The sequence below is a fragment of the Podarcis vaucheri genome, assembly GCF_965113315.1.
Source record: "Podarcis vaucheri genome assembly, chromosome: W".
Classification (NCBI taxonomy): Eukaryota; Metazoa; Chordata; class Lepidosauria; order Squamata; family Lacertidae; genus Podarcis; species Podarcis vaucheri.
The window spans coordinates 32,345,737-32,358,520 of record NC_138757.1 but is presented as its reverse complement, the minus strand read 5'-3'; the positions used below and the strand labels follow the sequence as shown (position 1 = coordinate 32,358,520).

Here is a 12,784-nt window from a genome sequence, read left to right as displayed (position 1 = left end):
TTCCAGGCCTTTGACCATTTTGGTTGCCCTCCTCTGGACACGTTCCAGTTTGTCAGTGTCCTTCTTGAACTGTGCTGCCCAGAACTGGACACAGTACTCCAGGTGAGGTCTGACCAGAGCAGAATACAGTGGGACTATTACTTCCCTTGATCTAGATGCTATACTCCTATTGATACAGCCCAGAATTGCATTAGCTTTTTTAGCTGCCGCGTCACACTGTTGGCTCATGTCAAGTTTGTGGTCAACCAAGACTCCTAGATCCTTTTCACATGTACTGCTCTCAAGCCAGGTGTCCCCCATCTTGTATTTGTGCCTCTCCTGGTATGTCCCACAGAGAAATTTACGGTCTGCAAATAAAAACACCCTAAAGATCCCAGGCCTCAGAGAGGTTAGGCTGGCCTCAACTAGAGCCAGGGCCTTCTCGGCCACGGCTCCAATCTGGTGGAACGCTCTGTCACAAGAGACTAGAGCCCTGCAGGACCTGGCATCCTTCCGCAGGGCCTGCAAGACAGAGCTGTTCCACCAGGCCTTTTGTCAGGGCGCAGCCTGACCCCCTCCTCTGGCAATCTGCACAAAAATTTGCTTGATGGTTGCCATTAATTTGATTTTAATTTGATTTAATTAATGTTATAATGAATGTTTTAGAATGTTGAACTATTTTTATTGTTGTTAGCCGCCCTGAGCCCGGCTTCGGCTGGGGAGGGCGGGATATAAATAAAATTTATTATTATTATTATTATTATTATTATTATTATTACTTTACATTTCTCCCTGTTAAAATTCATCTTGTTTGTTTTTGCCCAGTTCTCTAATCTGTCAAGGTCGTTTTGAAGTGTGATCCTGTCCTCTGGGGTGTTAGCCACCCCTCCCAATTTGGTGTCATCTGCAAATTTGATCAAGATGCCCTTGAGTCCATCATCCAAGTCGTTGATAAAGATGTTGAATAAGACCGGGCCCAAGACAGAACCCTGTGGCACCCCACTAGTCACTCTTCTCCAGGATGAAGAGGAACCATTGATGAGCACCCTTTGGGTTCGGTCAGCCAGCCAGTTACAAATCCACTGAGTGGTAGCATAGTCAAGACCGCATTTTACCAGCTTCTTTACAAGAATATCATGGGGCACCTTGTCAAATGCCTTGCTGAAATCAAGGTAGGCTACATCCACTGCGTTCCCTTCATCTACCAGGCTTGTAATTCTATCAAAAAACGAGATCAGGTTAGTCTGACATGACTTATTTTTCAGAAATCCATGCTGACTATTGGTGATCACAGCATTCCTTTCTAGGTGCTCACAAACTGTTTGCTTAATGATCTGCTCCAGAATCTTCCCTGGTATTGATGTCAGACTGACTGGGCGGTAATTATTTGGGTCCTCTCTTTTCCCCTTTTTGAAAATAGGGACAACATTTGCCCTCCTCCAGTCTGCCGGGACTTCGCCTGTTCTCCAGGAATTCTCAAAGAAGAGTAAGAAGAGGAGGCATTCGGATTCAGAGGATGATTCAGGTACCTCTTCTTCTTCCGATTCAGATAGCGATGCTCCTAGGGAGGAGTACTGGGGCCACGGGGAGGACTCTGTGGGTCTTCCTTTATGGGTGCATGAGAAAAGGGCCAATTCCTACAGGAAATCCTTTAACGGGACCCTCGAGTGGAAGGATGGCGCATTGCTTCAGGATGTTAAAACGTCCACTAATCTCTCTACGGATTTCATCGTAGGCTCTCATTTATCTCCGAGAAAGAGGAATAAGATCCTCAACGGGGACTTTATAGATATATTCAGACTGATACCTCCAGCAAAGCTTATGGGTAAAGGGGAGAAGAAGCGCAAGTATGGTAATCGCAGGTACAGGACACCCAGACCCGAACGTACTTTTGACAACTGGCTGGATGGGTTCCAGGTGTTCATGGGCGTCGTCAGCGCGGCTTATCCAAAGTGGGCGATGCACTTGATCGCGTACCTGGCTCATGTCAGGAGGGCGCGGGATTTAGCGGGAGATATTGCTGCCCTAAATTATGATGAAGATTTCCGCAGAAATGCATCACAGTTGTCTTCCACACGCTGGGATCTGAGGGACCAAAATTACTGGTCAGACCACGTGGGTCCCTTCGTGGAGAAGAAGCCCCAGGAGTCGTCAAGATCTTGGAAGACCGCTGCAAAGCAGAGGCGACTGTGCTGGGAGTACAACAAGGGGGTTTGTGCACGGGCTGTCTGTAAGTACAGCCACGAGTGCGAAAAATGCCTTGGTAACCACCCGGCCACTGCCTGCATTAAAGGGAGGCAGCCCTTTCGGGGTGGGAGAGGCGCCTATAACCAGGGACCGAGAGGTGGCCACGGAGCGCCATTTGGACCCCAGGGTGGCAGACAGTAATCTCAGCCTGGGCTTAGCCTGGTCCCCCATCAAGCTGACCCCGCTAAAAAACCTCTTAGACCTTTACCCTAACAGGACGGCAGCACAATACCTATGGGAGGGCTTTAGTACTGGTTTCAGGATCCCAGTAGCCTTTCCCCCCAATTCAGGTGATGCTCCAAACCAAAAATCGGTGAGGGAGATGCCCGAGGTCGCCCAAAAGAAAATTAGTAAGGAAATTAAAGCAGGAAGGGTAGCCGGCCCCTTCCTAGTCCCTCCAATTGAAGGCCTCCATATATCCCCGTTAGGCATAGTCCCCAAAAAAGCGCCCGGAGAGTATCGCATGATCCACAACCTTTCCTACCCAATTTGGAGAAATAAATCTTTGGGTCCAGGCAGCGCTCCCTTGGCGTAGGCTCTGCTATCACCCTGACCTGGCCAAAGAAATTGCAGAGTAGCAGCGGTCCTGCTTCCGTGTGAGAAAAAGGGATAAATCAGTCCAGAGACAGTCCGTCCTTATCTCTAGTAGCTTTATTTACAGAGCAATAAATCAGTCAGACACCATCGGAGCATTCCGGCATCTTTGTGCTTTCCAAAAGCACTTTCTCACAGCAGCCTCTAAGTTGAGCTGCTTCTCTGTCCGTTGCAGAGACAGATCTGAAGAGCGTCAGAACAACATCCTGTGATGCACTTCTCTGCATGGAGCTCCTCCCAGCTCCTCCCAGATCCAGATACAGGACACCAGTGAGTTTTAACCCTGTCAGTTCCAAACTCCACACCCCCCCTCTTGTCCTGCATCTGGAGACAACAGTCAACAATGCTTTCCCCATACACAGACCCTCACAGAACTCCTCGTGCTTCTGGAAGGTTAACGGTTTTGTGAAACCATCAGCGAGGTTCTTTGTTGAGGGACAGTATTTCAGAGCAACTAGCCCCTCATGAACGCTCTGACATACATTCCGGAAACGTATGTCCAAATGTTTGGTCCTCGCCTTGAATTGCCCCGTCTCAGCCAATTTGAGGCGAGGTTGATTGTCTTCATGCACCACAACAGGTAGACAATTCTCTCCACAGATTTCCTTGACCAAACACACATAGAACTGTTAGGAAGAACTTCCTGACAGTAAGAGCTGTTCGACAGTGGAATTTGCTGCCAAGGAGTGTGGTGGAGTCTCCTACTTTGGAGGTCTTTAAGCAGAGGCTTGACAACCATATGTCAGGAGTGCTCTGATGGTGTTTCCTGCTTGGCAGGGGGTTGGACTCGATGGCCCTTGTGGTCTCTTCCAACTCTATGATTCTATGATTCTATGATTCTATGATTCTATGATTCTATGATTCTAACTCCAGCTCTCTGCAAGCATCTGATAGCGCACTGAACTCGGCTTCAGTAGATGAAAGCGCTATGAGACTTTGCTTCCGGGACCTCCACCCAACTACTGAGTCCCCAAACTTCACCACTAGGCCTGACACTGATTTGCGGTCCTCAGAGTTAGCCCAATCAGAATCCACAAAGCAAGTCAGCTTTACTTCTCCTTGAGCTGGCAACCTAAGACAAAAGTCTTTGGTTTCCTGCAAATACCTCAGAACTCTCTTGATGCCATTCCAGGCTTGCACACTAGGGTTTGAGGCTTCTCTGCTGAGCAGATTGACAGCAAACACAATGTCTGGTCTGCTCCACTGAGACAAGTACAACAAACTCCCTAGGGCTGACTGAAACACTTCAGTATTTTCGAACGCAGCGCGCTCTACTTGCTGGCTGTCCTTCACAAAACTAGTCTCCATAGGACTTCTCACTCCTGCACAATCACTCATCCTGAACTTCTCAAGCAACTGTTCAATCTTACCTTTCTGGCGAAGCAAAAAGCTACCATCCTCAGTCTTCGCTATTTGAACACCTAGGTAGGATTTGACATCCCCAAGCTGCTTCAGCTTGAACCGCTTTCCAAGCTCCCTAGCAAACTTCTTCACCTGCTCACTAGTCTGTGACATCATTAAGATATCATCAACAAAGACAAGAATCACTTCCTGTGTCTCTCCTGACCCCTTCAGGTACAGGCAACTGTCTGCAACAGACCTCTTAAAACCTAGCTCCTCTAAGGCTTCATGTAGGCACATATTCCAATTCCTGGCAGATTGGCGTAATCCATAGATGGATTTGTGCAACCGCCACATGACTCCTTGCTCACTGACTTCAAACCCTGGAGGAGGAAGCATGTACAACTCCTCCTGGAGATCTGAATTCAGGTAGGCGACATCTACATCAAAATGGTTCACCTTCCAACCTCTCTGTGCTGCTATCGCTAAAAGCATTCTCAAAGTCTCCGCTCTTGAGGTCGGCGAATAGACCTCTGTGAAGTGGACACCCTTTTTCTGTGTGAATCCACATGCCACTAATCTCTGTGGTTCACCTGTTTCTGTGGGTTTAAGCCGGTAAACCCACCTGCAACTAACAGCTCGCTGGTTTGCCGGTAGCTGTGTGAGTGAGAAGACACCAAGAGACTCCATTGAGTTCATCTCCTTCTGCATCGCCTCACGCCATTTGCTAGCTTCTTCCTGAGGCAACTTCTGAACATCCTCAAAGGATTCAGGCTCACACCTAGCCACACCAACCCAAACACTAGTGGCTTCATACCTTTCAGGAGGCTTACCTTTGGTTGACCTAGCTGACCTCCTCAGCGTGAATTCTGGACCTGCGCATGATTCACCTGGATCGGCTCTACCATCTCCTGTGTCAGAAACCTCCCCCTCTGACCTGCTGCGCCGTTTCGGGCGTACAGCTGGGTCTGCTGGCGAGGATGGCTCACTCCTCAGCTCAGACTTGACAGAGACCTGTGGAGGGGTCTTGGTACTCCCTTTTGGAGAGGTTTGGGGCCTCTGCCTTGGAGATCCCTGCTCTGGACTCTGTGCCTCAGCAACAGGTTCAGCCTCGTCCTCCTCCTCCTCATCACCTGAGTCTAACAGAACATCTGGGTTCCCGTGAAGACGTTTCCACCCACTCTGCTCGCAAAACTCAGCACTGCCGCTAATAAGCAGCTTAGACTGGTTGCCAGTAGGGTATGCAAAACGCCACGCCTTTGAACCCGGCTCATAGCCTACAAAGATCATCTTCCTAGACCTTGGCTCACCCTTTCTGCGCATGGCCTTTGGAACCAAAACATAAGCCTGCGAACCGAAAATGTGGAAAAAATCCACCTTCGGTTTCTTCCCATGAAGCAGAAAGTACGGTGTGTCTCCTACACTTGAATTGAACACCCTGTTCTGCACAAAGCATGCTGTCTTATAACTTTCAGCCCAAAAGCGTTGTGGCAAACCCGAGTCTGCCAACATAGCATTTGCTGATTCCTGTAAAGTGCGAAACCTCCTCTCCGCCACCCCGTTCTGTTGCGGAGAGTAGGGGGCAGTCAAACGATGACTGATACCTTTCTGCCTGAAAAACGATTGCAGCGCAGAACCTGTGAATTCCCCCCCCCCCGCGATCAGATTGAAAGGAAATCACCCTGGTAGAGAAACGCAGCTCTACCGCTGTGATCCAATCTCTGATCAGTGCAGCTGCTTCTGATTTACATCTAAGCGTAAATAGCCAGGTGTGTTTCGAAAAATCATCAATCAGAATCAGAACCCATTTAGACCCAGCTAAAGAAGGTGTTGGCATGGGCCCTGACAAATCTGCATGGACCAGTTCAAAGGGTTTGCTGGTCCTCCTCTCTGACCTGGGGTATGTGCATGTTGTGACCTTTGATTGCTTACAAGCTTGACAAACTAGGAATTTGTCACATGCCTTGAACCTACACCCAATTGTGTTCTCTGCGGCTTTTCGCACATACGACCACGCTGCGTGCCCAAATTTCCTGTGCCACAGATGAATACAATCATTGTGTGGTGGGACATTAGCACACTGCACTTGGGCATCATCAATGGACTCTCCACTAGTCCCATTTTCCACCAGCCCCATTTTCCCACCAGCCCCATTTTCAATGGGCAGCTCCACCAGAAAGAGCCTGTCTTTCCTCTCAACACTGTAGATCTTCTTCCCATCCCTGTAGAAAGAGCACAAATTGTTAGAGAACAGAACATCAATTCCAATAGCCAATAATGCTGACACACTCAAAAGAGAATGGGCAAGTTCAGGGACAAAATAAGCTGGCACTTCACAACCTAGAAAAGAGCAAAACAAAGACCCAGATTCAGTCAGAGGTTTTTTTCGACCCATCAGCTAACGTAACATAGCGTCCAGTTTTAACTGTCTTGCAGTTCCTCAGGAGCTCTCTGGAGTTAACGAGGCAATGCGAAGCTCCACTGTCAACAACAAAAGAAAAACTGTTGCTTTGACTGTTTTCCAAAGATGCCATGGCGTTGGTTGCACCCCCACTGCCAGTGTCCTTCCTGGTTGCCATGGCCACAGCCTCCCCCCGACTAGGGCTTGCGCAGCTTCCCAGGGATACCAACGCAGCTGTGGGGTGATAAGGCGCCTTGTCTTCCTCCTGGCCTGCTGCTTTCTCACGCCTCTGCTGAGAACCGGCTCTGGGAACCTGCTTTGTTGACATTCCACGCCGGCTGGTGTCCTTGGCAGCCTGGGCCTCTAGCGGATGCTTCCCAGCGCTGTTGGACGTCGCCACAAAGCACAAACAACTCTTGGAGACTTTGGCTTTCGCAGAGCTCTTGGATCGGCTTGCACCCCCACTCTTGGGTGCTCTGCTGCCTAGGGAACAGCCTGCCACTGCCTTCCTCTTCCCAGCTCTCAGCCCCTCTCCAGCACACAGTCCATCACACAGATGTGTTGAAGCACAGCTTCCCAAAACAGCTCCAGCCCCCTCTGAACATAGGGCATTCTCTGGGCAACTCTCAGCCCCCTCTGGTGTGGCTCCCACTAAGGCTTGACATGCCATCTTCAGTGCCTGCCACGCGACCCAGGGCTTCCTCCCTTGGAGCTTTGGCAACAGCTAAGTGTCAACGCTGGCCCTTAAAATGGCTAGCACCCTTTGCTCTCTCTCCAGAGCAGCCACGTCTGCTTCAGAAGCTTTTGCAGACCTCTCACTGGACTGGGCATGGACTGGATCGGCCTGGGTGCAGTCCCACAGCTTCTTTCCCTCCAGCCAATAATACATGCGCTTGGACCAGTCCTCCCAGTTGGCTCCATTGAGCCTTTCGAAGGGGATGTTGAAGCTTTCATGGCCCTGCTGTGCCTGAGCAGCAGCCATCTCCTCCCCCCGGGGCTTCAAGCGTACTCACAAAATGCCACGCTGGACCTCCGAAGCAGCAGCCGTTTCCCCTTGGCTCTTGGCTCCGATCTCCAGCATTCTCCCACTGCCCTTCCTGGCAGGAGATCACAGCAACTCAAAGCTGGCAGCCTTCCTCCCTTCTCACACTTATCAGGAGACGCGGATCATCCATAACCTTTGGAGAAATAAATCTTTGGGTCCAGGCAGCGCTCCCTTGGCGTAGGCTCTGCTATCACCCTGACCTGGCCAAAGAAATTGCAGAGTAGCAGCGGTCCTGCTTCCGTGTGAGAAAAAGGGATAAATCAGTCCAGAGACAGTCCGTCCTTATCTCTAGTAGCTTTATTTACAGAGCAATAAATCAGTCAGACACCATCGGAGCATTCCGGCATCTTTGTGCTTTCCAAAAGCACTTTCTCACAGCAGCCTCTAAGTTGAGCTGCTTCTCTGTCCGTTGCAGAGACAGATCTGAAGAGCGTCAGAACAACATCCTGTGACGCACTTCTCTGCATGGAGCTCCTCCCAGCTCCTCCCAGATCCAGATACAGGACACCAGTGAGTTTTAACCCTGTCAGTTCCAAACTCCACACCCAAAGGGGGGGTCAGTCAATGATGCGATACCACAGGAACTCTGCACAGTTAGATATGCCACGTTTGACCAAGCGGTACAGCTCATACGCAAGTTCGGAAAGGGGGCGCTGCTGGCAAAATGTGACATTGAGTCAGCCTTTAGACTCCTGCCAGTTCATCCGGAAGATTTCCGGTGGCTTGGCTTCAAATTTGAGGGGGTGTATTTCGTAGACAAGGCAATGCCCATGGGCTGCTCTGTGGCCTGCGCAGCCTTTGAGGCATTCAGCACCTTCCTAGACTGGGCGCTTCGCTTTAGAACCGGCGCTGAGGGCGTGTCGTACTACCTGGACGACTTTATCCTCGTGGCCAAAAGCAGGCTTAAGTGCTCGGAGCTCCTTGAAGCCTTCATATCATTAGCAGGGGAACTGGGGGTTCCTCTAGCCGCCGACAAAACTGAGGGTCCGGCTACGACAATGGTTTACTTAGGTATCGAGCTGGACACTGTCGCTCAGACCTCAAAACTTCCCAGGGAGAAACTCATCGCGCTTGGCGACCTGATTCGGCAGCTGCTCCCCCTAAGAAAAGTTACACTCAGGCAAATCCAGTCACTGTTAGGTCACTTAAATTTTGCTTGCTGCGTGGTTTCCCCTGGCCGCCCATTCTGCGGCCGCCTCGCGAAGTTGTCAGCAGGGCTGCGTTCCCCTCACCATAGGGTATGGCTATCCAAGGAAGTGAAATCCGACCTGGAAGTCTGGTTGAAGTTCTTGCAGAACTACAACGGCATTTCCCTGTGGCAGGACAACCTGTCGCTGCAGGTTGACTTCCAGGTCCATTCGGATGCTTCGGGCTCTCTGGGGTTTGGCGTTTACTTTAGGGGCCAATGGTGTGCTCAGCGCTGGCCCGCCAACTGGCAAGGGGGCCCCATTACCAGAGATTTAACCTTCCTGGAATTCTTTCCGATAGTAGTGGCGGTGCACCTGTGGCCAGAAACCTTTAGTAACCATAGGGTGTGCTTCCACACCGACAATCAGGCCGTGGTGGCAGTACTTTCCAGGCAGGTCGCACGGTCACCAAGGGTAGGCGTCCTCCTGCGTTCCTTCGTTCTCCGGTGATTAGAGCTCAACATCCACTTCTCTGCAAAATTTGTGCCTGGTGTAAATAATGACATCGCGGACGCCCTATCTCGCTTTCAGATGGACCGCTTCCGCTCGTTGGCACCGGATGCAGAGCTTCTGCCACAGCCGTTCCCGGAACATCTGTGGAGTCTCGGGGACCAGAGGCATGGGGACCAGAGGCCTGGGAGCCAGAAGTGATTCAGGGAGTAATGGCCTCATTGGCACCTTCCACTTTGAGATCGTATAAGAAGGCCTGGTTAGATTTTTTAAAATTCCGCGACAAAACCCGAGCCATCAAGAGCAATGCCCCTCCCGTCAAGCCAGAGGTGCTATCTTACCTAGTTTACCTAAGACGCTTGGGCCGCGCCCCCAGAACCCTCAACCTTTATGCCGCAGCAATTTCATTCTTTTGCAAGGCAGTATTTTCCACAGATCCTTGTGACGATTTTGTTATACGAAGGACGTTAGAGGGTTGGCGCAGGCTACAGCCCCCAAACTGCGATATGAGAAGGCCGATATCATTCGACATCCTTTCACAAATCCATAAAAAATTGTGTGCAGTATGCTGGTCAAAGTACGAGGCGCGCCTATTTTCAGCGGCTTATTCCATTGCCTTTTTTGGAGCTCTGCGCGTGGGTGAGGTAGTTTATGAAGCGGGTCGGCATGGTTCCTCCCGGGGCTTGCTTTTAAGCGATGTTACCCTGTCACGGGAGGACCTGGTAATACGAATACGCAGCTCCAAAACAGACCAGTACGGGAGGGGGGCTCTGGTTCAGCTGATGGCCACTGGCAGGCCTGGCCCATGTCCAGTTAAAGACACGAGGCGCTTCTTATCCCTGAGGGTCAGCTCGGCAGGGCCTCTATTGATCCACGCAGATGGTTTACCTTTGACGCGTCACCAGTTCACTCGGGTCATGCGCTTAGCGCTAGCAGCATGCGGCATCCCCGCAGCAGATTTTGCAGCACACTCTTTCAGGATTGGAGCAGCCACCACGGCAATGCACCTGGGTCTTACATCGGAAAGGATTAGGGACTTAGGTCGCTGGAAGTCTGATGCGTACAAACGCTATTTGAGAAAGAACTTGTGGTGGTGATTGACCATGGCTTTTTATCTCAATTTCCTACAGGTGACATGGGGGTGTGCATCTGGATTATCGGGCACAGTATTGTGCATTGGGCCAGGGTCCGCGCCATTAATTCCGGTCTCGGGCCACGCCTGGGCTTTCCACCAGACATCACCATTTCCTGGGTCTCCCGGAGGGGAATGCACTGGGCCGAGATGCTTCTGGCATTTAAGGCCAGAGCAGCAGTGGAGGGCCCCCCAGACGCTTTACTCATACAATTAGGGGAAAACGACCTAGCCTACAGAAAGGCAGTTGATTTGCAGTGGCACATTTTTAGCGACTTCGAGGAGCTGAAGGCAGCTTACCCGAATGTCACAATTATTTGGGCCTCGCTGATGGAGAGGCGGGTTTGGAGAGATTGCAGGTGCCCGATAGCTATGAATAGGGCTAGGAAAGCCTTGGATCGGGCGGTGGTGCGTAGAGTGGCAGCCCTGGGGGGGTTGGTCATTGGCCACCCGGGCATTCGTTTCAACCTTGAGGCCCTCTACCGGTATGATGGCGTGCATCTTTCGGATGCTGGTAACGATGTTTGGCTGATGGATATTGCTAGGGGGATAAGGGAGTGGATTCAGGCATGAGAGTATTGGCGGCGAGCGACTGCTCGGTGGCGGTAGGCATTGGTAAGAAGGGGTTAAGAGGATGTGTGTGGGGGGGAGGAATGCCATCACCTCCCCCCAGTGAATGAAGGGTGGTCCGTTAAAGGACTCCGGGGGCGTGGCCCTGTCCGAAGCCTATGGAGGTGTGGGCCAAAGGCACGCCCCAGAGCGGTAACCCGGGGGAGCTCCTAGTCGACGTGCCTCGGCGGGAGACTCCCCCGATCAGTGTTAACCCTTCACCGTGTCTCCAGCAAATGGGCTGGAGCCGGATAGTCGTTAGGACCAATGCCTAAGCCAATGCCTCTCATTCCTGAATTCAATAAAGTTGTGGCCTAATTCGCCCAATTAACCTTAATTATGGTGTCTCGTGTGTTTATTTATCTTGGGGGGGCCGGGAACTCGCCACGCAAAGCCACTTCCGGGCCTGCCCCAGGAGGTGGGGTTGGGGGCATCACGCCCCTCCCCACGTGAGCGGGGGCTGGTCTCAGCCCCCGCGAGAGTAGGGGAATCCCATCCGGCCACGCCTCCCGGCCAGCCAATCGGCTGGCTGGAGGGGGCGTGGCTTGCCCTATTTAGGACCGGAGCGGAGGGGGCTCGCCCTCTCTTCTCCGGCTAGCGCCGCGTTTTCCCACCCTCCCTCCCTTTAGTTGGGCTTTAGGTAGGTCTGACTTTGCTATGGGCTTCGGCCTGTCGCCGCAAGGGGCATGGTAGGAATTTTTCCCAATTGGCAATTTCCAGCCTTTTGGTTTTTCGCCTACCTCGTAGCAACTCGTCACAACTCTTCGGCATTGGCGGTAGGCATTGGTAAGAAGGGGTTAAGAGGATGTGTGGGGGGGGAGGAACGCCATCACCTCCCCCCAGTGAACGAAAGGTGGTCCATTAAAGGACTCCGGGGGGCGTGGCCCTGTCCGAAGCCTATGGAGGTGTGGGCCAAAGGCACGCCCAGAGCGGTAACCCGGGGGAGCTCCTAGTCGACGTGCCTCGGCGGGAGACTCCCCCGATCAGTGTTAACCCTTCACCGTGTCTCCAGCAAATGGGCTGGAGCCGGATAGTTGTTAGGACCAATGCCTAAGCCAATGCCTCTCATTCCTGAATTCAATAAAGTTGTGGCCTAATTTGCCCAATTAACCTTAATTATGGTGTCTCGTGTGTTTATTTATCTTGGTGGGGGGCGGGAACTCGCCACGCAAAGTGTTCTATGAGACACATGAGCCAAATTGCCGAGGAGACAGTTTTTTAGCTGCCTGTCATTCATACACTTTATACTGAAAGGATTTCAGGGGCAGATGCTCTTTTTCTGCATGGAGGGAGGGGGTTTCCAAAGGGGCACTATTCAGACCTGCATTCATGGCTTATGAGTCGTAGCCGTGTGACAACTGCACATCATGGTGATGTGTTGAAGGGCTGATGTTGCACTTCCAGGTAGAAGAGCTCGTTGGCATTATTTTAGGCTCTGTGTCAATTGACTTTGTGACATGACGGGGGGGGGGAGTTCTTATTTTTAGAGTATTTACCTGCAACCTCTTATGTGGGAATCTCAAGGTACTTTACAACTAGGTCCGAAAATAGGCAAACATTGAAATGCAGCAGAATAAACAGGCCTACAGTAAAAAAAAATCCCTCAAAGCCCATATTGGCTGGCAGCAGCATCCCCCCAAGTCCGTGATGGATAAAGACTTCCCCCACATGGAGCAGAATTGCACCCATGTTGGCAAAGGCCTCCTTTCTAGAAGGGGGAGCAGAGGCTGCCCCCACCCACTGCTCTCTTCTCCCAGGCATCTGAAGAGACAAACGGCTCCCCTTCTCTACCTGTGTGC

At 51.5% G+C, this 12,784-nt stretch overlaps 1 long non-coding RNA gene across 1 annotated transcript; it reads left to right on the top strand.

Moving 5' to 3' along the window:
* The first annotated feature begins 8,156 nt into the window (after positions 1-8,156).
* Positions 8,157-11,322, top strand: LOC309523286. Its single transcript, XR_014215293.1, has 2 exons — positions 8,157-9,453; positions 10,375-11,322. It is a non-coding gene; the product is annotated as an uncharacterized lncRNA (long non-coding RNA).
* Positions 11,323-12,784: the final 1,462 nt, after the last annotated feature.